The following is a 24,520-nucleotide window of genomic DNA, read 5'->3' on the forward strand; positions in this document are numbered from 1 at the left end:
TCTTCGCCTTTATTGAATGCAAACTCAAAGAAGCTTAAATCAAATATACAAAGTCACTAAGTTCAAGCAGATTTGAAATTGGGGGAAGAAAGTTCACTCAAACTCACAGACTGTATTTCTGGCTTCAGCAATTCTGAAAACAAATATAATCCATATCCATAGGGGATGAACCAGAAGCAGAAATGTAGATCTAAGTCTTTTCAAGTGCAATGGATTTTAATAAACTTTTCTTAAAATGTCCTTTGACTTCCTATTGGCTGCTAGGTGGAATGGGGCCATAAAAACCTCACAATTTTTTTTTTATTTTGGTATACAATTGTTATTTCATAACTATTGTAGACCTGCAGTCAAGATTATGGTTTATGAAAGTACTAGGCTCTGATAATTTATAAGAAATAATATTTACACAATGTTTGTTTCCTATTAATTCTTACAGATCATCACTTCTTCCAACCAGCTGCACCCTAGTGTGGATGTTATGTCTCTTCCTTTCCATTCAAGGGTTCTGTTTTCTTATTTGACCAAAATACTCTGATAACCTGTTGTTTACTTCTAATTAGAATTTGGAGGATCATTTGCATTTTTAAAGCTTCCAAAAATATGCTAAAATGAGGTTTAAATAAGGATCATACAATGGTAGCATTCATTTGATCAAATATATGCAACTGGTGTTCTAACACTTATTATTAATGCAGCACTACGAAAGGCAACAAAATAAGCTGAGGCAGCCAAGAATTTAACAATGAAGTAGATACACACAAACTATAAAGGTTGACAGTTCTTTCAAATCCAAAGAACACTCTAACAATTAACATACATATGGTGAGATTTTATAATCTATCCAAATACCAACTAGTATTTTGTCTAATTCATATTCAGATACTCAGTACGTTGAATCTGAATCATTTTACATTACAAAGAACATTAAAGAAAGCCTCTTAATGTAAAGATCCTTTCTGCACACAAACGGGCAGTGATGCTTAACCATGTTGTTTTTTCCAGCGTGTGAATATACATGGTGAGATTTCATCATCATTAATGAAGATCTCCTTTCCTAGATATGGAGAAAGTTAATTTACTGGTTGTAGCATGAATGGAAGAAGAACAAATAAAGGTGTGGAAAATAGACCAGGAAAAGTGTATAAACTGAAGTAGGAGGCAAAGGGAATGTGAATGAGAGGTGTTGGCAGGGGGAGGTAAAAGGGTATGTGTACAAGATGGTATTAGCAGTCAAATAAAGACCCCATGTGAAAATGAGAGGGACTAGAAAGAAGAAAGTGACATCCAGAAATGATGGAATATTATGCTAGTGAAAAAACAGGCTGGGGCAATAGAAATACAAAAGTTCTTTGGCCTCACACATCAGTACTACGATCTACTCTTAAGCACAGAAGAAAAATAGAAGCTGAATAAGCCAATGATGTCTATAAAATCTGTAGCTAGTTTTCTATGAATATAAACTGGGGGTTTGGAGAAAAAGTATATTTCATAAGTAAACACATACTTACCTATCTGTAAGCACAAACTTCCTGAACACTCAGCTCTGAGATTTCAGGTGCAAAAATCAGTTAACAAGGGTAAAAGAACTGAAGTTTATTTTAGCCTCACAATTCTCTACTGCCAAAGAGTCAGAAGTTAAGTAGTTCACACTTTGAATTTTGCAGCCCAAATCAAGCATGTACAGCACTATTATATAAATTCAATATAGAAATGTTATCTGCAAAATCCTGCCTGCCCTGCCTACCCCTATACCAGAACCTATCTGTGCTAATAAAACAATGTGCAGCTGATCCATGCTGTCCCTGGAAGGGTGAGTATTTTTACATCCAAACCTTTTCTCCTGCCCTTTTTATTTTTTTGTTGCCAGTGCAAGCAGCAGAGATAATTCCTTCTGCTTTATCAAATGGTTCATTAACAACCAGTTTTGATGAGATACTAATGATGTTACCCTATTTGTCTGCAGCCTTACCTCATTTCAAGCCTGGAGGCAATAACAGAGGAACAAAAGTCTTAGGAGTTTCATCATGGTCATCATTAGCAGACGTACACTGGCTGTAGTGACCAGAATCATCAGGCTGTATTATACTGGTAGGACATTGGACGAAGAAAAATCTTGATGGTCAAAAGCTTTTAAAAGACAGCTCCTGAATTCATGAACTTGTTGCTGCCTTATTTTACTTACCATAAATAAGAGAAATAAATGCTAACCCATAATCATAACATGATTCTAATAACCCTCATTCTTTCCAGCATGAAATAAAAGTTAAATATTACACATTTAAAACTACAAAAATATTTATTTGAGCTTTAATGATTTTTCTCTTTTTTCCTACAATTTATTATAGTAATCATGATATTTAGAGACAAACATTTTTTCATCAAATACAATTGCAAAGATCCATAAGAATATGTCATGACTTAGAATAAAACACATTGTTCAGCTACATAGCACCATAAACATGTAGTAGAACAGGAAGAAAGTCATCTCAAAGGTAGTAACCATCTCCCACTAATACCAATCCACTACTTCATAGTCTTGTGCAGTCTGTGGAATATCAGAGATCCTTTTAAAAACATAAGTGACAGTTTCAGAATAGTTTTATAATTTTGAAAATAAATCTCCAGTGGATTTACCTCATAAATCTAAATCAAAGCTGATGTTTTTAGCAAACAACACTCATAATAGAGATGTTAATGGATTTATCCCTTTCCATATGTTCTTGTCCATTTGGTTTTGTTTTGCTTTGAATTTCAATTTTGATGTTTTTATTGAAGTATCATGAAAATATATACATACATAAGAATTTAAGGGAAAACATCATAATACCACATGTATCAAATACCATACTGAAACCTAAGCACATTTACTAGTAGAAACATTATTATTTTTGAAAAGCATACAGACTGCAGAGGAATGTAATGGATGGGAAAGATGTCACTGTACTGGAGGAAATGGTATGTAAAAAGGGCTGTTGGCATTATGTGCACCAGCTGGCAAACCCCATCATAATTTTCAGGCCAAAAACCTCCACTAAAAGGATTCAGTACTTGCTTTATAGCATTGTCCTGATCTTTGTCCCGTGGAACCTCTCATGGGGGCTAAGAGGGGCTCCATCTCAAAGGTCCTCACTCACCAGGAGATTTGGAGAGAATGACTGTGTCCTTGAAGATATTTTGATGCTGCATGCTGCTGACATTAAATAATAGGCTATGCTCTTCTTTACGTTACTTAGAAATTTCATCAAGCTATAACATCTGGTGTTCCTAAGATCTTCGGCTGACAACTTCAAGCAGAAGAATCTGAAGTAATCCGGCAGAGTGATAAACAAGCCTTGAATTACTGTAGCAAAGTCCATACCTGTCAGGAGAAGGTGCAGTCTTCAGCACAGCCAACAGCAGACAAAAGCTTTCTTTCTATTTATTTATCTAAGATTAGGAAACTCAATTCAGCACTTTAACTGTCAAAAGCAAATGTCCTCTTTAGAGATGCTATAATCATTCCCTCAGTTCCTGGAAATATTTTGCTTTCTCATGGGCATCACTTCTATCATGCCCAGGAGGAATCTAATAGACTGTTCTTCCATCAAGTAATGTCTTTCAGACACGGGGGCATGTTGTTGATGCCATTTTTTCTTCCTGACAAGAAGAAAACAGAGTTGAGTGTATCTGTATGCTGATTTTATAACTTCTGATAAAGACATTTAAAGTTCCAGCACATATACCGAAAGGGGACAAAGCTCAGTTTCAAATGTCAGAGATCTTTGCAGAGAGTAAAAAATGGTTGTACTGCTAGAAAAGGGCAGGCCTGCAGAACTAAACACATCAGTACTGCAGTTAAAGAGCTGGTATTGAGGCTATTCCCAGTGTAACGATTTGCACAGTTACCAAAAATGCTGGAATATGCTAAGGATTCTTAGCTTATTTAGCATTTTTCTTCTGATGAAGGCTTCATTTGGGTTCTTTAAAGAAATACTATGTGATATTCTTAAAACATACTCAATTTACATGTGAAATGTTTTGTGGTTTTCCTTCTTTATGATTAAATTGTTACTAAATTCCAAGGATACTTTTTTTGCATTTTATTTTCTATAAAAAGTAACCCTATAGTAAATAGAGACTGTTCATGTTTAGACCCAGACATTTGACCCTGAGATGACAAATTCTGAAAATCTACATTTCATAAGTCAAAATGTTACCTGCAACAACTCATTCTATACATGAAGCATGCAAACACTTTTTGCTTACAAAAACTTCATATAAACCAGCTGGAGTAGGGAAGCAGGCTTTTACAGATGGACATTCACATAATTTTGCAGATAAGAAATCACATGCCATGAGTCCTTCTTGATAAAATGCAGACAGAAAAGCATAAATAATTTAACAAACTAACTAAATTCAGGTAGGTGAATATAACTGAACTGTTAGTTTAGAAATGAAGATTTCTCCTTGGTTAAGGAATAATTTGAAATTATGATTTCTAATTGTTTCAGGATCTGAACTCCTTTTCTTGCATGTATGTGTGGGGTCAGGGGAACTTCTGAGGTTAGGGAATTAGCCACTGCAAATATTAATTACATTACTTCAGTAGAAATTATACTGTATGTTATTAGGCAATATAATATTATATTTATCACTTGAATTAAGCTGCATAATTAACTTTTTTATACTTAATACTGTGGTAAAAAGAAGCTTGACAGAATGGAGCATAAAATGTATTTTACAAACAATCCCTGCTGTAATTGGATTGTTCTGAAAATATAATCCTTCCCCTCTGGTTTAAAATTAGTATTTATAATCACAAGTCACGGTAAAAATAAAAATGCAGAAGTCTGAGACTGAGCAGAGTGTTTTCAGTTCTGTTCGTCTTTACCCTCTTCGTCTCCTGCACCTAAGAGTATTTTCCTTAAGACAGAAAGAGGGATGCAGGCTGAATGCTGAATGAAATATTGCAAATGTTTTCTGGTTTTGCTCCCTCACAATTTCCTTTTCAAAATCCTAACTTAACACTTCCCTGTGCCATCACTTATTAAAGCCCCAGCTCCTGAACTGTTGTATTTGGCCAGCAATTAAGAAGCCCCCTGCATGAGAAATCCTCCTCCTCACAGACTTCTTAGCTCTTGTTCCCTAATGTTAGCTGAGCAAAACGGTATATCTTTATACCCACAGTGCAACTACCAAGAAATCAATTCTGTGTGTTTTCCTCCCTTTTACACTATTAAAGGAGCACGATCAGTTTTCTGTTTCTTTTGCACATTCTTTCCTGGCTTTAAAGTGGTATTCGAGCCCTTCCCCACTCCACTGAAAAAAAAAAAAAAAAAGGCAAAACAAAACAGGTAGAATTACTCTGTTACTATTAACACCTAAAAATATGATCATGAAACAAAAGCTTTGCTCCTCTGTCCAATTTGATGTCTTTTTCATGCTGCCTCAGTGATGGCCAAATAATTGGTTGTTCACTTGTGTCCTTGTCTCCCCCGACAGTTCCACAGATGCCCTGAACAATGCTCCAAAGACTGCTTTCAGTAGGGGCAAATCCTCATTAATCATTCCTGGCTGACAGCACAAGGGAACACCTGCATCTGGTGCAGGGACCAAGCAGTGGCTTCTGGGAGTGCACATTAAAAAGACCAACCAATTCAAGTTGTGGGAGTAGGCTTCTAATAGCCATGTGAAAAATCTGTCTCTCACAGGATTTTCCTTTCATTAAATATCTAAAATTAGACCTGTAGCTCGTGTTGAGATTAAAACACCAATGTATTCTAAGCAAATCATGAAATGAACAGGACTGTATGTTATGATAAATGGCTACTAAATTCTTTATGTCTAGATCAAGCAATGTTAGCATTAAATACTGATGAACTGTCACATAATTTTCATTTAGAAATGATTGCACTTTGAGCTTCATGTCCTGTGGTGCTCATAAATATTTTTCTCTGCTATATTTCACAAATAGACTACACCAACTACACAGATATTTTTACCATGTAGTCCCAAGTCCATGCTGTATATAAACAGTTTTTTCTGTGCAAGCACATCAACCTTTCCATGCAGTGTTATCAGAAAATATTTGTAGTGCAAAAAGGTACCATAACCACTCTAGTGCTATAAAGTCACATTCCAGATTCCTATTTATAATACTTGCTTAACAGAATAGTTGTCAGAATTTTTTTCAATTGTTTTTCTTGTATTTAGAGTACAGTGGGGTATTTTCCTCCTAAGGAAAATGGGAAAGGAGTGAGGAGAGCAAAAATAAATTGGTTATTTCATTTATTATTTTGTTTTAAAAAAAATGAGTCAGATAAGTATCTCAACATCTAGGGCCATTAAAATCTATGGTAGAATTCCAACTGATGTCAATGGTCTTTGGGTCAGGCCCTTAGGCCCCACATTTGGGCCGTGATAAATAAGTATATGTCCTCCCACATATAAACTGGAAAGAATCACCATGGGCTGAGGGTTACAAGTGACTAATGATGTTTTTTTTCTATATAGGACTGAGCAGAACCAGGCTTTGTGTCTATCTATAAAATATGTTCACATATCAAGCAAGAAAGCACTCAGCTGATACAAAAAGTATCTTTTAAAAGGCAGTCAATTATCACCAGTACACCATGGTGAAGGTTTTAGCAAAGGACAGGAGGGGGAGCAAAGCAAAAAAAAGTGAGGCAGGGATAAAAAACTACAGAACTCTGAGCATTAAAACACCACTAGTGCTTAGAAGCTCTATACACCATAAAAGAGCATAAAACACATTTGCAACATTAATTACAAATTTAATTTGAAATACATTTTCCTGCAAGTGGATACTGATGGAATTCATTTGGAAAAAAAATACTGAAACAGAATTTACAAGTGTCTCTTTTTAACCTTTAATGAGAAGGAAAAATTTGCACCTTCATTTGCAAAGTAAGATCATGTTCTCTACAAGGAGGAATAAAGCTTGCATGCAGCATATTTATCAAAAAGAAAAGCACCGATGACCAAGAGAAAAACTATGAACTACATCATCTGGGAAATCAAGTTAAACATGCATACATGTATAGCTTACATGTCTTTTCATAATTTATCTTAATATGTTTAGTACTGGGGTTTTTTTACAGTTATTGAACAAAAGTTTAAAGATCTTTTGCACGTCATTGTCAGCTAGAAATAGTGAAATTTGACAGAGTAATACTTTCTTCCTAATGAATGCAGTGGCATCATCTGCACAATATAAGAAATTATGCCATCTAAGTGCTATGAGTTAAGGAGATAAGAGCAGCTAGAACAACACAGATGCCTATTTGGTCTATTCTCTGATAGCTACCAACATATGAAGTCTTGCTCTTTTCACTACTACTTTCTACTATACTTTCATATACAAAAATTAAGCTTCTGTTCTTAAGAATTTCATTCAGGTGTGGAGGAATTTTGGCTTATAACAGATCAGTTTCTTTTCAGAATAATATTTTCATGAGCTCTGTAAAAAATCTCAGCTCTTTCAAGTCCCTGTAAGGACCTTATGCAAATATGTACAGAAGCCAGGTAAATGTGTACATGTGATATAATTATGTTCACATCTGTTCATAGGGAGGGTAAACATGCTGACACATACAGTGGGCATAGGTATACCTTTGCGGTAATATACCTCAGTTACAAGTGAGAAGACTTGAATGTGAGAAAAGTGCCCTTCCAGTTGTTTGGGGTTTTTTTAACTGAAATGCTTATAAAATCATCACCCAGGCAGGAGGCTGGAATGCAAATTCTGGCTGCCCTCAGGCAAATTTCATTAGGCTTTCTGAATTCTTTTAAAATTTGCCATGTAAATAATTTCACGTATAACTTGACAATATCTCCTGCTCAAAAGCAACAATTTTCATGTAGTCTTTGAACATATGGGGGGGGGGGTCAAAGAGACATTGTAAAGGTAAAAAAACATGTAAAACACTATCTTGGTTGTGACTGGAAACTCTGATTATTGTCATATTAAAGTTGGAAAATAACTTTGAAAATCTTTTACTTTTATTGCAGGTATCACTCACTTCTCTTAGGACAGTGAGAGGAGACTAGCAAATGTCACTGCTTGTTCTCTCTCTCATCAGCTTAAAATTAAGAGGGATCAGCACAAAAGTTCATGCAAGATTAAAGATTAAATCCAAATTTTATTTTAAAAAAAACCTTGTATTTCAATTTTAAAAACTCATTTCTTTACATCATTTCAATTCATAACCATATTGAAAATATTGTTGAAATCCTGTGACTCCGCTGTAATGGACATACAGGGAATATGCACAGTGAGCCATGCTCAGTCCTTCTCCCACCTCTTTTAAAACTGGGAATCAGTTATATTTCAGAGGCAAAATGAAACTTTATGTACACAATTTTCATGTTAAATGTTATAGCAGCTCCAATACTGGGGAAGAAATGGACTAATTCCAATAGGAATTAGGACAGAAGGCCAGAAGTAAAAATATATTCCTCAATAAAGTCCTGTCTTCTGCCCAGCCCACCTCTCTCTGACCTGGAGAAATGTTCTTGACCCAGCATAAACCATGTGCATAGACCATACACTGTGAGGGGTAAATTTTAAATGGAATTATGCTGGTAATCTTCATATTATAAATATGGTGTCTAAAATCAATCTATAACAGCTTTTTACTAGTTGCCTTTGTCTTAGTAGTTACAGGCAGAGTATAGAATACAAAACAGACTTAATAAGTAAGACCTTCCCAAGTAAAGGTGGCTTTCAAACACTGCATCTTGCTTTTCCACTCCATTCTTATTCCCTAGCCTCTGTAATAGTCATATGGAGGCCAATTTATTTGGGGTGGGGGGTGAAAGGAGTGAGGGGCTGCTTAGCTTAAATAATATTAGAGCAATTAGTATGTCAGAGAAGTTGTTCTTGCTTTTTTCCCCCTACATTCCTTTCCTATAATCCCTAAAGTATAAAGAATAATTAACTGAAATCCAATTAAAGCTGATTTAGAACACCTGTTTCTAAAATCCTTTGAATAACTTTTTCCTTTTTTTGTTTTCTTTGCTCTTTGTTTTAAGATGAAATACATATCCCTATTCAGTTGCTCTTAGGAGCCCAGAGATTTGCATTTTCTAGACATGAAGAGAACTTGTTGTGAGAGAGCTGTGAAGACTTAAAAGACCAAAAGAGCCTGGTTTATATATTACAGCAGCAGTCATGTCTTTAACTCTTGCTTTTCCAAATTTCATTCCTTCAGAAAACCAAAATACCAACACTCTCTCAACCCCCAATTTTGTCATGAGAATTTCTGTCTTAGAAATTTACTACAAGGATGAATAAAAGCAATCATTTCTGGCTGAACACTTATACCACAGACATCCTAAAGACACTAAAGACAGCGCAATAAACACCCACTACCCATGAAAAAGTATTTGCCTATGCTGTTCACTGCAGATCTGAGCATCTTTCATCCCCATTAGCTAGCTAGACTGACCTACTGTCATGCAAGCACACTTGAGGATGTGGTTCCCTTTCCCTGTCCCTTTTCTTCACCAACTATTCCTATGCAAAATGAAACAGGATCTGGATCAAAGAATAACTATTTCTAAAGCAAATAACTGTTCACCAGTGCCATGGAGAGTTTTAATAGGATTTGTGTTTATATATCAATTAGGCACCTCTAAAAAGCTCCACACTGATAATTTAGACATATTGAAGACATCGACTTAGTAAGACAATTATTATTATAGACCTTAGATTAGACACAGTAATTCACTCTAGGCTCTGACTGTAACAGTGTGTATCATACTCCTATGATGTTCAACTGAATGAAAGAACTCCTTCTACTCAGTACTTAGAAATTTTTTTTGCAATATAGCTGTCTATGCAACTGTCCTACTTTGTAGAGAGCCGAGGAACATAAATGAGACCTCTCACCCCTTTTTTATCCTTAAAATTGTTTTTAGCTGAAAAATTAGACCTCAGCAAATATTATTCAATCTTAATTTCTTATGTACTAAGCAGTTTCTTATAAATCATGTAATGCATTCAAACGATCAACTTGTGTGGATACTGATTAAATGTACCAGAGGGGCTGTCTCGTTATGTATTTTGAGCCTTTTTCATTAGAGCAAATCTGCAAACAAACCTTGAGTGGTTAGATTATTTTGCACCACACTGTATATCTAGCCACAGATACAGAACATATCAACTATTTTTAAAAAGAGTATAGAAAACACGAAAGAATGCTTCCTTAAATATTGACAGCTGAGGGGAAAAAAAGAATATTAATAAAGAATCTGAAAGAATTAGCAGAAAGAAACCTTTTGTCCCTTTAAAGAGCAGCTGCATATTAAACATCTACATTTTTGAAGCACCTTTATAAAATTAGCATTAGCATTACAGTGTTTTATGACAAGTTCTATGAAATTCAGAAACAGTTACAAAAGACGGAAAGAATAAGCAAGAAATAAATAGCATTACGGAGAACTATGTAAAAATTACTGTTGACTTATACAAGCTGTTATAGGTAGCAGGCATGGGTGGAGGGGAAGGGTTACCTATTACAAAGATTATCAGTTCATTTCATGAAAAACACATGTGTCTTCCAAAGCTTTTTAGCACCCCAATGGTAACTTAATGTTACTATGAATTGAATTAAAATATTGCATGCAATGAAGAAAGGCTTCCTACTGTTCATATTTATTTTTACTATGTCTCCTACCCTTTTCTGTTATGCTGGCTCTTTTGCGCTTCATGACTGGTATATAGTTTTTAGGGTACTTTGCCTTTTGATGGTAGAAATATATAGTCTCCTGTCAATACTGGAAGGAGATTCTAGAGAGAGACATACAAAAATAGATTCCACACCTTTATCTTCACACACAAGCAGGAGTGGTGCAAGGTTCCATGCATATAAAATACAGACTTCACTGACCACAAAACAGCCACCACATCCATTGGTGAAGCGCACACACGTGCACAATTGACAGATCCAGGCTGAACATGTTGAAAAGAGTCTACATACTGATGTGCAACTGCTTGAAAGCCACCACAAAAATGCACATTTCTAGGTGTAGGACAAGAGGCAAATCACATATAAGATTATATATTGATGACAGATTTCCACTCATACATCCAAAAAGCATCCTCTTATAAAAGAACTATAAATGGTGATATTCCACAGAATGAAACAAAGAAAGGAATAGTCTATAACCAAGAATATTTGAAAAAAACCAATAAGGGGTCTATCATTTAACAAAATCAAAACACTACTCAAATAAGCAATGGGGTATGTTCAAGACTTAAAATGTATACAGTCAAGAGTTAGATGCAGGATTTTTGAGGAGAAGGCTTTTAAACTTGGTTTTCATTCTGTGTTTCCCCACAGGATTGAAGCTCTCCCAAGAGAAAAGAAGGATAGGATTTGCTTGCGTATGCTGGTTTGATTCCCTGAGTTAAGCATCTTCTGGTTTTGAAGAAATCGTTATGAGTCAAGAGGAATTTAATTTATTTTTCCTATATTAGACATTGAAGAATTTGAGACACACATCTCTCTCATACAAACAAGCCTGAATACACAAGGCTCTGAAGGAAAACCTTTTGTTCTACAAGTTGTAATCAACTCCCATTGCCATGGCTGCATGGTAAAACGAGTTAGAATCTTTCACCTTTGGAGATGCGTGTAGGTACCTATGCATACCATTAAAAGTGGAAGAAAAGGTGATTTTCAGCTGTGTTATCACGTGCATAGGGCATAGGAACAAAGAAGCAGGCAAAGAGGGGACTTCCACTCACCTCTGCACAATTACCTTTCCAGTTCTGTTGTTCTCATAGCCTTTGCACATCCACTACCTTTTCAGAAAGGCTTGTAGTGCTCCACAAAGGAAAGGACTGTCACTATCTTTGCATGGAATATTAAAAATATACCACACCTATGAATGAGCTCAAACTGAAATATTTCATGAAAGCTTTCCATCCATTGAAATACACTAGGCAATAATCAGGGTACCAGTGGATTAGAGAGTTAATTAGAGAAGGAGATCCTCTTGGTAAGGGCCTGGATAATCAGGATTCTATTGTTTTCAATACTGACAACAAAGGGGGGAAAGTTAATAGTAACACAGTCACTTTTATTTAGTGTTCTTTTTAAATGTTACTATTTCAATGCCTGCTATCCAAATAAAAAATTCTGTATGAATTCATTTCCAGTTCAGCATGTGCAGGTGCAAACCCCAAATAAATTACTGGGGAAGGGGCAGATGCTGACAGGATTGCGGTCTAGACTCCTCACTCTAAATCCATTTAGTGCTATTAACCATGACTGGGTGTAATAGCTCTGTGTACATTAGCACTAGGATAATTTTCCCTATTTTGCTAAATATCAAATGTGTGTATTCCTACATGCTATAGAAAGAAAACATCAGAGATAACAAAACTAAAAGGCCTCTTTGCAGCATAGTCTTTATTTTCAAATGCTGACTAAGAAAAAAAAAATTTAAAGCAATATTATTCCTGGACCAAACAGTGGTACCAGATAAAGTATTTCCTTTTAATACAAATAGATTTTATACACAAAGAGGACACAATTAAAAAACAATGTTAAGAAATGTACACTTCCAATGCATGCAAACAGCAACAGAAACCTAATTCAATCAAAAGATAATCTCGTTTAAGTGAATACATTTGCTGTGTAACAACCCATATTTTATTAAGTTGCCCAACACTTTTGAACCCTGATAAGGAAATGGACCTATTCTGGGGAAACACAGATATCTGCTACAGAGATTATTCCTGCTGTATACATCTACCCCTGTTAAGAAGCAATGAAGAAAGGTGATACATAAACATAGAGAGGAAACAGAAGCAACACTGAAAGTGATATTGAACTAGAGAGCCCTCCTTTGTGAAAAGAAATAAAGCAAACATTATCCGGAAAGAAGAGAAACTAGCACCAAAATGTAGGGAGAGGCAAGAGGTGCAAAGGAGGGATGGGCAAAAACAGCCAGAGTGTGTGGCGACTGGCAGAGTCAGGTTGCACTCAGAGGAGGCAAAGAGATCTGAGGGTAAAAAGCCAATTAATGGATTAAAGGGTAAGTATCCAAGTTCTGAAACAGAGGGGTGATAATATAGGCAGCTAGGGAGAGGATTAGAATAAAGAAGTGATAACAGTATTCAAGCTGAGAGGGAAGGCTGTCAAGAGCTGAATGGGAAAAGAAGGTAAGACAATGAAAACAAAAACCTGTCATTTAATCAAGAGCTGTGATGGTGAGAGCCCAGACACCAAAAAAAAAAAAAAAAGGAAAAAAAAGGGGGAATAAAAGAAAAAAGAAAAAAACCCCACAGTTTGGTTTCAGCTCCAAGTGTCCTGAAATCATTGTTGAAGGGCAGAGACAGATGGAAGATTTGGCCATGACTGTATGAATCGAGTAACAATGAGTTTGGAGCAATTACCACATTCACTTCCTCTGCTGTTTCTCTGAACTTCATGCCACTAGGCAGTTGCTTGTCCCAAGTGTATAGAGCTGAGGATTTGCAACAAAAGATACAGTGCCTTTTTATGGAGCTGTATGAGGAAGTGTGGCATCTCTTTCCTGGGGTTTCACAGTACCAACGTATAAAAAACAAATTTTAAAAGAATCCTCAATTTCCCAGATATTTCTTATCTTACTGTTCAGTGTTAGCTTCCACATCATCTTTTACACTATCTGAAGAGTATTTTAAAATTAGCCCTTTTCCATTAAAATGTTACAGAGGATTACTAGGGAAGCTGGGGTGGGGACTGATTTGTTCAGGTTTTTCTGTTCTAGTCCTCTTTTGCTTCTTAGTGTTCACACTTTACTGACCTAACAATATCTTGTTTTCTTCTTCTATGTAATTTATTAATATTGTCCCATATTAGATATCTTAAATATGCTAAATCTATAGCATAAAGAGAAATAATACCTGCTGTACCATATTTCTTCCAAGGGAAAGTTTAAGAGAACTTCAGCATTGTAGATATTAGCAATACTCTCACATGTCAACAGGACGGTTTTAATACTATCTGAATGAAACAAAAGTTAAGATCTTTTTACCAGAAACTTATTTAATAAATTATGGCAGAGTATATCAGCAAACTTTAACTGAATCCATTTGTTAAAGGAAACGTATTTAATAAATAGAAGTGCTGCTCTCGGCTTGGAAATTTTAGATCCCACTGGTGCTTCAATCAGTCTTAAAACCTGTCTTTTCACATATCCCATACTTTTCTCAGTGAATAAGGAAAACATTTTTTCTCTTATGTTGCATATAACCAACCACAGAATGATGAAAAATGGTGAATAACCATAAAGGCTTGAATTTGCCTTAAGATACTGACATCTATCTTCTATTGATGTCAGTGACCCAAGGTCAAAACTAAGCCATAATTGTCAGACAAAAAATGTCTAATGATAAAAGCACAGGACTGGAAGTTGAAAATGGCTGTGGATTAACACTGCCTTCTTCTGCTGCTCTGTACAGCAGCAAGTGCCTCAGTCTACAAAATGACATTTATGGATTTTCCAGAAAAGACACGATTCTTTCACCCAAGACAGCTAAGCTCAGAGCAGATCAAGAATTTACATGGAACTGGGACAGCAGCAGAAATCAGTTGTTAAAACTGGTACACTCATATCCTAAGCAAATCGTCTGAAAACTGGGCTAGAGATCAGCTAGCGTTTGACCACACCTGTTGGACTGCACCATTTGCAGAAGTACAGACATAGTTATAGATTCATCTTGAGAAGCAGTTTAACATAAGCCAGCAGATTTTATACCAAAGCAGATGGGAACCATGGAGCAAATAATTAACATAAAGCTACATTGAAAGGAGGAAGGTAGAGAAGTGGAGGTAAAGGAATGAAGAGGGAAAGAAGGAGGTAGAAGACATGGTTGAACAGTTGGGAGGGTAGCTTCTTAAACTGCTGCACATAGATGTGCCACACATATCTGATGATATCCTGCTATTTTTTAAGCCAGACAAAGACTGAAACAAAATTCAGTGTAACTTTTGTCAAACAAATGCACTGAGTGCTTGGATTCTCAGGATGACAACATAGGAATGAAAAGACCACAATCATATTTCTATGCCTAACAAATTTGGTCATTATCTATTAGAATTTATAGAGCCTAAATTATTTGTTCCCTTTCTAAAATTTCTTTCATTTTATATCAGTACTATCTGACCACTTTTCACTGTCACTGGAAAGATAAACTTGTAGACATTATCTCAGATCATTTCCTGTTCTTGACCTCTTCCAGACACAGGGTACATCTGTTTTATTATACATTACCGGTATTCATTTTATTTTCCATAAGTGCAAAAACTCCAGTCTCTCACCTTGATGCTGTCTCCCCATCCCCTGCAGCTTTCTTCCCTCACTACACTTCAATTCCTCTCCTGTGTGTTGATCCTACCCGAGTACTTCAGTAATACTTTGGAGTGGGCAGTATTGCCTGTTCCTCTCACTGCCTGGACAACTGCAAGTGATACTGGCTTTTCAGTGCTCACATGCTACAGAACATGTGTTTGCTAAAGTAATGAATTTGATTCATAAGATTCCCATATTTAAAAACATTTGAAAAACCATACACACACTTCCACCATGCACACGGATCACTACCCAGAAACTCTCGCAATAACGGATGAGAGAACTTTTCTGAGAAACAACGGTTGAATCTCCACCTGGATTCTTGTATAGCTTGTAGCCCTATTAGCAAGAAGCAAATATCCTCCTGCCTTGCTCCCCTCCTTCCCCCACCAGAAAAGTTACAGGATTCTGAACAATTTCTGCACAATCTATTTTACTTCCTCAAGCAAGCGGTTAACATCTTTTTTAAGAATTCAAATGTAATCTTGAGTAAAGCCTGCTAAAGTTCTGGGCTTAGTATCAGCCAACATCTCGGCATGGAAAAATCTCTTATAGGAAAATCTCACTAAATTAAAATAGTTAGATGCATCATTTTAATGAGTTTTACCTAAATCCTGGGATATATGGTAAAATATTTTTTCCCAGTCTCAGGGAAAACTCTGTTCCCAATTTCAAATCTGCTTTGTGGTTATAATAAACAGGCTTGCTGGAAAACGTCAGTGCTAAAGAGGCCCTAAAAAACTTAAATGAAATTTTCTCTGCAGTAAGATGTGTTAACATTGATAAAATGGGGTGATTTTCTGTCCCATATTTGGAAAAATTTGTAAGAAAATTCATTTAAATGTGGAGACTAATCAGAGATTTAATCAGAGATTATTTTTCTCCTTTTAAGTAAGAAAGAATGTTTTGTCAGGCTTAAAGTGATTTGAAAGATCTAAAAGTTTTAAACAATAAACTGAAATGTAGAGAAAACTATGTTTAATTATTATTTTTTACTATGTCACATTTAAGTTGATGATCTCTAAGGTCTTTTCCAACCTAATGATGATTCTATGATTCTATTAAATGTGAGTATAAGAACATTTAACATTAATTCAACATATTAGGATTTTTTGGACAACACAAAGAAATACACTTTCTGAAAGACAGTATTGTGATAATACATACAGGTAAAGAAAGCAATAAAACAATTCTCTGGACATTCTTCTTTGCAATATCACTTTCCAAAAAAAAAAGTAAAACCCACAAATTTTATGAATTGGAAGTTTGTTTTTTAAAAATAATTGGAAATCATTTGGCATGTTTGGGACATGTCAAGTGTTACTCAACTAATGCGAATCCAGCTGCAGTTGACAGTTTCAAGAGACTGTTCAGTGACTGTATGATATGAACAAAAGAAAATGGATTATTAGAACTGAAGTTCTGAACTCAAATACCAAGAATTATCCCAATAAACCTAAGCTTATGAATAGTATTAAACATAAAATTGTTGCTAGAGTCCCCATACAATCAACAGCTCTCCCACTAATCAATATTATCTGGCCTTAAGCTAGTGAGTTGAATCGTCCTCTGTCTTAACTATTTTACCCTAAATTTCAAAATTTGTAAGGCCTAGAATTATAGAACATGAGACTTTTCCAGCCATTTACACGAAAGGACCTTGCTTTGTCTGATGTAAACATCAGAAGTCAAAATTGTCCAAAGACCTGATGACTGATCACTGGCAGATGGTTTACAGGTGTGTCAGGAAGGTAAAATGTCACAGGACTCTCTAGGAGATCACAATTAGCATCCAGAACTGATAAATCTGGAACTGAGTTTGTGCCGAAAAATCATTCTTAAGACGACCACTAAAAGATCTCATAAAAGCAAGTTTAAACAACACTTAATACAGCAGGCTGGAGCTTTAATCATTACTGCTTAAAGACTGAAATCATATTCTGGACACATCTATTTCTCTCCATTGCCTCAAAGGCATCTGGGTTGACTAGGCTTCTTGTAGATATTACAGTGAAGTTTATGTAGGTGGGACCTTCAGTTCCTAAGAACTCAGTATACTTAGTGTAAAATATATAAGAGCCCTGAAAGTAAATGAGTCGCAGCTGGGATTATTTCCCTGCTGCCCCACTCTGTGTTTCAGAAAGAAACCTCTACAGTACACAAGGATCACAAGAAATTTTGAAAATGGAACATAGAATAAAATATAACCAGCCACCAAGAGTAGCTAATGCAGTCTTAAATCGACAGCTATCTGTTAAGGTATCTGATTTTTCTGGAGAAAAAAAAAGAGAGTAGATCTCTCTCACTCAGACAAGTGAAGGAACTGGCAGAGTGCCACAGCATATTACTGATAAGTTGGAAAAGATGGGAGTAAAAAGAAAGCTGTATAGGGAGAAAGGAACTTGTTATACAAGACAAAAACACATTATAGTTACAGATTTATGCCTTGTCTGGGAGGCTATTTCTAAAATTTTTTATGGCTCATTCTTGAGACCCACCTTGTTTAATCAGAAAAAAAACCAGAACTGCTTGATGAAATATGCAGATGACAATGTTGGGAGATATTTTTCCATACAAAGAATTATAATATCATGCAAGAAAAAAAAACCCAGAAGATCTGTAGGACTGGAATAATGGAAATGCGTTGACATTTAACTGTTCAGAATGCAAGGTCAATCACTAACAGATTAATAAGAACTTTTGCATTAAATTTGGAGCTCATCAAATGGTAACAACATAGGAAGAAAACTACGTTGTCATCTTGATTTATCTTAATTTAACAATGAGGAGCAGTAAAACATGGCTATGAAAGAAAAAAAGAGAACAAAATCAAACAAAAATCTCAAAAAAACCAAGACAAACAGTACCTGATATCCAAAAGACTTGACAAGTTAACTGGACCAGGTTCTTGAATATGAACACTTGCTTCTCATCATGTATATTTAAATAAGACAGGTCTGAAATAACAGAGTTGCTAAGAACCCCTGCTAGCTTGATCAGAATAGTACAAATCTCATGAGAGAAAACAATAACATTGACTTTTTTTTTCCAAGTAGTACAATGGAGTTTGAAGGGCAATAACTGGTCTCATTAGGAAGGAATATATCTGAAAACACAAAGCAGCACCTAAGATGAAGGTACGAGAGCAAGGAAAATACACTTGTCATGGATAAGGTCAAGTTGGAAACTGGGGGAAAAAAATTTCACATGGAATGAAGTTCTGATAGCAGCTTCCCAATAAGACAAGTCTTTTTAAAGTTGTAAAAGGAATTAAATATTCCATTTATTTCTAATAGCTCAAGAATGGGTTATGATTCCAGAATTCTCTTTGGCCAGGAGAAGCGTTCTGAAAGCAGAGTAAGCCGAACAGTTTACTGCTTATGCAAATACTGTTCAGACAACTTATTTAACAGTAAGGGATATTTTGCAACATATGTTGTCTGTATGCATATGTGGCTAGAAGTACATATACCTAATTTTTAAGTCTGAACATTACCTTATAAGCACACCTGCTCTCCACTCCTGTGTATAGTGCGTGAAAAATAGAGCAGTAGGATATATTGTTGTTTCTTTTAGATAAATAATAGCAAGGCTTTAATGAAGTGGGCAAGGGGAGTAGGTTTTGATGCATCTTGGGGCAGTTTATCTCAAAGAATATCCAGTTACTGTTAAGCACAGTTGCCTTTTTCTACAAAGTATTGTTAGTCTGCACATTCCTGTTGTCATATTGCAGCACCTAACTCTCACAGATCATCAGAGGAAGACTCAGAGAAAAAAAGGAAAGATAGTAATGTGCAACTGTCCAAACCAAAGGTCACAGACAGAAGTCCATACAACTCTAAGGACAATAAAATGAGAACTTCCCTCGAAGAAGCTGTTCAGGTAATGTTTGAAAGCTTGACCAAAACTCAGCAAGTGTCTTCATTTTGACAACTGCAGGCCCTAGTACAAAAAAGCTATTTCATAAGACTCTTTCAGACTAGAGACCCAGAAATAAGTTGGCTTTGAAAGGTAACATTTCTCAAGGTCCTTTGCACTTTTTTCTCCTCTGCATTGCAGTAACACTGAATCACCCAGTATTGCAGAAATTCACTTCAAGAATAAGGTTCTGAATTTCCCATTCATGATCCAATTGGCTGAAATCTAAGTAGATCTTCTAGCAGATAAAACATCGATAAGCTTATGTGGTGCCACTCAAACCACTTCTTCAGGCTCACTCCCTCCTAACACAAGATGGACAAATAAGAATATTAAGACTTTCAACTTTCGTAAGTCCCAGAGAAGCTTCTATTCTTTTTTTCTGTTGTTGACTTTGTAGCTGTCATAAAACCTTTTTCCTTTCAAAACATGGAGACATCTCTCTGCCCCTCCAAATCTAAAGAGAAGCCACCACCTGCTGCAACAGACACTTATGACAAAGTATAACATTTTCACGATTAAGATGGCGAGAAGTCAGCAATTACAAACCTTTAAGGCACACAGAATTCAACATCCTGACAATATCTCATTTGCTTTGCTAAATAAGTCTCCAACTTGGACAGAGAGGATTGAGTCAGTAAAGAAAGAGTCACAGCTGCTGGCATACCTTCAAAGGTACTGATTAGAAGGCATGAAATGAATGGAAGCTGGAGTTGTAGCATTTCATTTGTACTGAAGTTGTCAATGATTGTACTTAATTTCTGTCTAGGCATTCAAGAGTAGAAGCATGAATAGAATCTGGCAAGCCAAAAAGAACCCTGAGGTCTTGGACCAAGATTTGGAGGGACCTGCTGAGTTGTATTCAAAAGAAAGAGCAATTGAAGATGTAAAATGATGTGTCTTCAGTGACCTGGATGTATATGCATGAGCACCCTGCCTGAAGTGCCAGATCAAAATACGAAGGAGAAAGAGCAGCAGTTTGTGGTACTCACCTTTTTACCAATCAAATTGCAATTTGTATGAGCTCTGATACCTCATTTGCCAGCTAAGTAGCTGAAGGTATAAATTTCAAGGAGACAAAAAAAAAAAAAAAAAAGAAGGAAAACAACTTAATAGGACTCCAGGAGAGAGGTGAAATGTAGACTTACACATCTTAACAGGAATAATAAAGGTGAGGGTAAAGCTGTCAGAGTAACTTCCCACAGCCATCTAACTGTGACTGAAGGCACAGATAAAATTGGTGACAAATCAGAAGAAATATATAGGGCTCTGTGCAATGTAAACAGTTCTTAGTATGAAGCAAAGGGTATTCAAGAAATGGAGGACCATCCAAAAAAAGCCATGCTTTGAAACACTTAGTTGGTGAAGTAACAGGCCCAAGCTTTTCTTGTCCTCTGCCTTCTCATTAAGCTGTATCACAGCCAGAAAGAAATTCAAAAGTAGGTTTCATGAGGCTCTGTACTCCTCATCCCCTTGAGGATGGAAGTTCAAAGATTGCAAAGAATAAGATGACATTAGAGAAACAGCTTTTGTGAGGCTGCACATGGGGGCTTGATCTCTTACCTTAGTCACTGAGCTGTAAGACATGCTTTTTTTCTTGCTGGAAGAAAAGGCAGGATTGGGCACCACCCAAATGCTCACTGCTACTCAGATCTGAGACAGATCTAACAGATTTACCTCTTCTGCCTCTCTTAAAGGGATTTAGATCCCTAAGAATTTTCCAAAGAGAAGCTTCTGTTTGAGATAATAAATCCTTGTAGTATTACCATCTGACAAAGGCAGAACTTCCCACTATTTATGAGGCAGTTTGATACGTTCATCAAGGAAACCATGAAAGGGATAAAAAGTTTAAAAAAGATAGACACAGGCAAAAAAATATTTAAAACAATCCAAAAAAAAAAAAGCTTTATAGGATAAACACAAGGTCAAGAAAGAGTAGGACATAGTTTAAGCCCAAGCTGCATTTACCATGTGTTCCCCCTTTTACCGTGTGTTCTGTCCATTGAATGGGCATGGGCATAGATGCACCAGATGGGTGTTGCTAAAGAAAAGGGGCTCATTCACACCCACAACAGGAAGATACATATGGAAAATCACCCACAGGAAAAGCAATCATGAATGTTGATGGAATCATATATGCAGTTATATAAAAAGCAAATTTAAATTTAAAATTTTATATTTATACCTGTAAATACAGCTAGAAATCCTATTCTGGATGGTAGTAGATTTAAGACAGAAGTGGTATCATTCTTATAAACAACAGAAATAATATGTGAAATGATAAAGCATCTTACACTCAACAGGAGACAATTTCTGGTAATTCAGAAATTGACTGAAGAGATCAGAAAGAATGCATACTGTCCCAACAAAGAAGGAAGCCCTCAAATTCCCTCGTTTGGAAGGAGAGGACAGTCAATAATAGTGCAACAAATTAGAGGGAGATTTTAGAGCTGAGAGAGATGTCAATAAAATGGAATATGAACAGAGACAGATCTTCCTGTAATGTGGATAAAATTTTGTGCTGTTAAACCAAACTTTATATGTGCAATGCAAAATAAAACAAGGCAAAAAGAGTGAGATCTGAATTAAAAAAAATGTTATTGACTCCACTACCAATATCTCTTTTCATGACATAACTGACATCAACATAATCATCCAAATCAGTCTGGGGTCCAAACAACTGAAAAGTTTTACACAGGTACTTTGCAGATATAAAATACTTAGCTCTTTTTAATATCTGAGGTGGAAGTTTTCTGTTAGTGATCTATACAGCCTGTTGGTGTAAAAAAAAAAAGTGTAATTTCAGTATTTGTCTCAATAAATTCCGACTACTTTTGAAATCTTCCACATACGTTGGGAAATGCAGCTAGATGACTATCTTTTAGATTATGTCAAAATTATTTTCCATAATTACTACTTAGTAAGCCTTGGGTTGAATTTTCCTCTCACTTACATCAGTCAAATGAGGCTTCAATAAAGTTTCTTTGCTGTCTCCTAGACAAGAATTTTGCTCCCAGTCTTTTTATTAAGTACTGTGTTTAGAAAAAAAGAGAGGATGTCAGATCATATGAACATAGCTACCACGGACAGACATGTAGCCATTTACATCAAATCAGAATCTATCCTACTAGCGCAGATTAATTGTGAATTTTTAAGCAATACAATCAGATGGGAATAAAATCCCTTTTGCTGTTATCTCTGTCATCACAAGCAGAGTACAGGACTTCTCTCCCCTCTTTCTCCTGTAAATTTAAATAAATCTTTTTCATTACCTATGATCTATTAATTCCCTTAAATATCCCTTCAAATGTCACACTATAATGCAAGTGCCAAAAGTCCTATATAAAAGTTAGTGTTCATAATGCCTGAGAGTTTAGAATTTTTTAGAGTGAAAAGTAGGCCTTACGACGAATGGCTGAGAGAGCTGGGGTTGTTTAGCCTGGGGAAGAGGAGGCTGAGGGGAGACCTCATTGCTCTCTACAACTACCTGAAAGGAGGCTGTAGAGAGGAGGGAGCTGGCCTCTTCTCCCAAGTGACAGGGGACAGGACAAGAGGAAATGGCCTCAAGCTCAGCCAGGGGAGATTTAGGCTGGACATTAGGAAAAAATTGTTCACAGAAAAGGTCATTGGGCACTGGAACAGGCTACTCAGGGAGGTGGTTGATTCACCTTCCCTGGAGGTGTTTAAGGCACGGGTGGACGAGGTGCTAAGGGACATGGTTTAGTGTTTGATAGGAATGGTTGGACTCGATGATCCGGTGGGTCTCTTCCAACCTGGTTATTCTATGATTCTATGATTCTAAATAATATTGGAATACTCAATGCAATATAAAATGTATTTATATAAAACTAATATATATACAATGGCTATTGACACATGTACATACTGGTGTACACACATTTCAACAAGAACTTTACATCTGGTTAGAATGTAGACCTTTTAGTACTGAAATATACTGTTTTATATTCATTGTCACACAAATTTCTAAACCTAAGTTCTAGATGTACATTGGGATGGACCTGTATGAAATCCATACATAAGGGATACAAGTGTTTTGTTTCCATTTGATCTTTTAAGCTTTCATAACCATATACATATATTAGATACAAAAATGCTTTATTTCTTCTCTCCTTAATCCCTTTAATTCCATCATCATTCTTCTTTGTTGTGCCAAAATCTCCTTATTCCAATCAGCCAAAGCTTGTTTGTATATGCATGCACATATACAAACAGATACAGAAACACAGCTTGGCATAAGATGGCTTTGGAAATCAGTGTGTAAGGCAGCTTGAGGAGAGCACATCTAAGCATGCGGTCTATGAAGTTTCACAGTGACAACACTAATGAAGCTCCATGAGCTTTACTGGAGCATCCGTTGTCTCCTTAACTTCTCTGTCCTCAGGACAGAGGACAATTCCCAGCCCAGTAGTTTCCTGTCTGGTGCCACCTCTGTCATCAGCTCCTCTTCTTGGCCCTATCCTGCTTGCACATCAAGCTGCAGCTTGTGCATGGGTTGGTTTCTGCAAGTGGCTCATGCTGGGCAAACCTCTAAAAGGAAGAGTGAGCCATAACCATCTCAACAGAGATGTTCAGGTTGGCGGTTTCCTCTCTACTTAGCTGTCTGTTTACACAAAACTTGCAGAAACCTCCAACTTTTAAGGTTTCCAGTCCTCCATCAAAACATACAACAGCTGAACAGACTATTCAGCAGCAGGCTACTGGAAGGCATCTTTAGGAAGCAAAGCTAAAACCAGCACTATCCATACATTCCAGGGACTGCACACATTTTGGGGAGCAACACTATTCCCATTTATACTCTTTGTTCATGCCTTGCCCTTTGCCAATGTAGACAATCACCAAGAAGAGAGTTTATTGGAGAAAATTAGTCCTGCAGCAGTGTGACAAGGAAAAACATTTCATTGCAGCTACAGATCTCAGCTGATCCCTTGCAACTGCAAGTCATCACTTTGTTGTTGCCTAGACCTGCATTTGTGCCATCGCAATTCTCGTTCTTTCCTCCAAACACTTAGAGCTGTGTATCTCATGTTATCCCTCTTCTGGTACAAACCTTCCCCCACAACTAATGACCCTGTAGGAACCACTTCATCTTTCTCAGCTGTGTGACAGTGCAGACAAAAGAGCAGCTGTCCACCTTGGACACTCAGCTCATAGCAGCACTATTTCTAAGGAAGTCCTTAAACACAAAATATTTAAGTTAACCCACTACTGAGGAAAAAAGAAAACACACTCAGAT

The 24,520-nt window shown here is 36.4% G+C and overlaps 1 long non-coding RNA gene across 2 annotated transcripts in view; it reads right to left on the bottom strand.

The window, feature by feature from the left end:
* Window positions 1-1,446: 1,446 nt before the first annotated feature.
* LOC138717413 (uncharacterized) overlaps window positions 1,447-24,520 on the bottom strand; it is a 148,948-nt gene continuing 125,874 nt past the window's right edge. For both annotated transcript variants that reach the window (XR_011336850.1, XR_011336849.1), the window contains exon 4: window positions 1,447-3,358. This is a non-coding gene — a long non-coding RNA (uncharacterized lncRNA). The remainder of the gene's footprint in view (window positions 3,359-24,520) is intronic.

This window comes from Phaenicophaeus curvirostris, chromosome 2 (genome assembly GCF_032191515.1).
Source record: "Phaenicophaeus curvirostris isolate KB17595 chromosome 2, BPBGC_Pcur_1.0, whole genome shotgun sequence".
Classification (NCBI taxonomy): domain Eukaryota; kingdom Metazoa; phylum Chordata; class Aves; order Cuculiformes; family Cuculidae; genus Phaenicophaeus; species Phaenicophaeus curvirostris.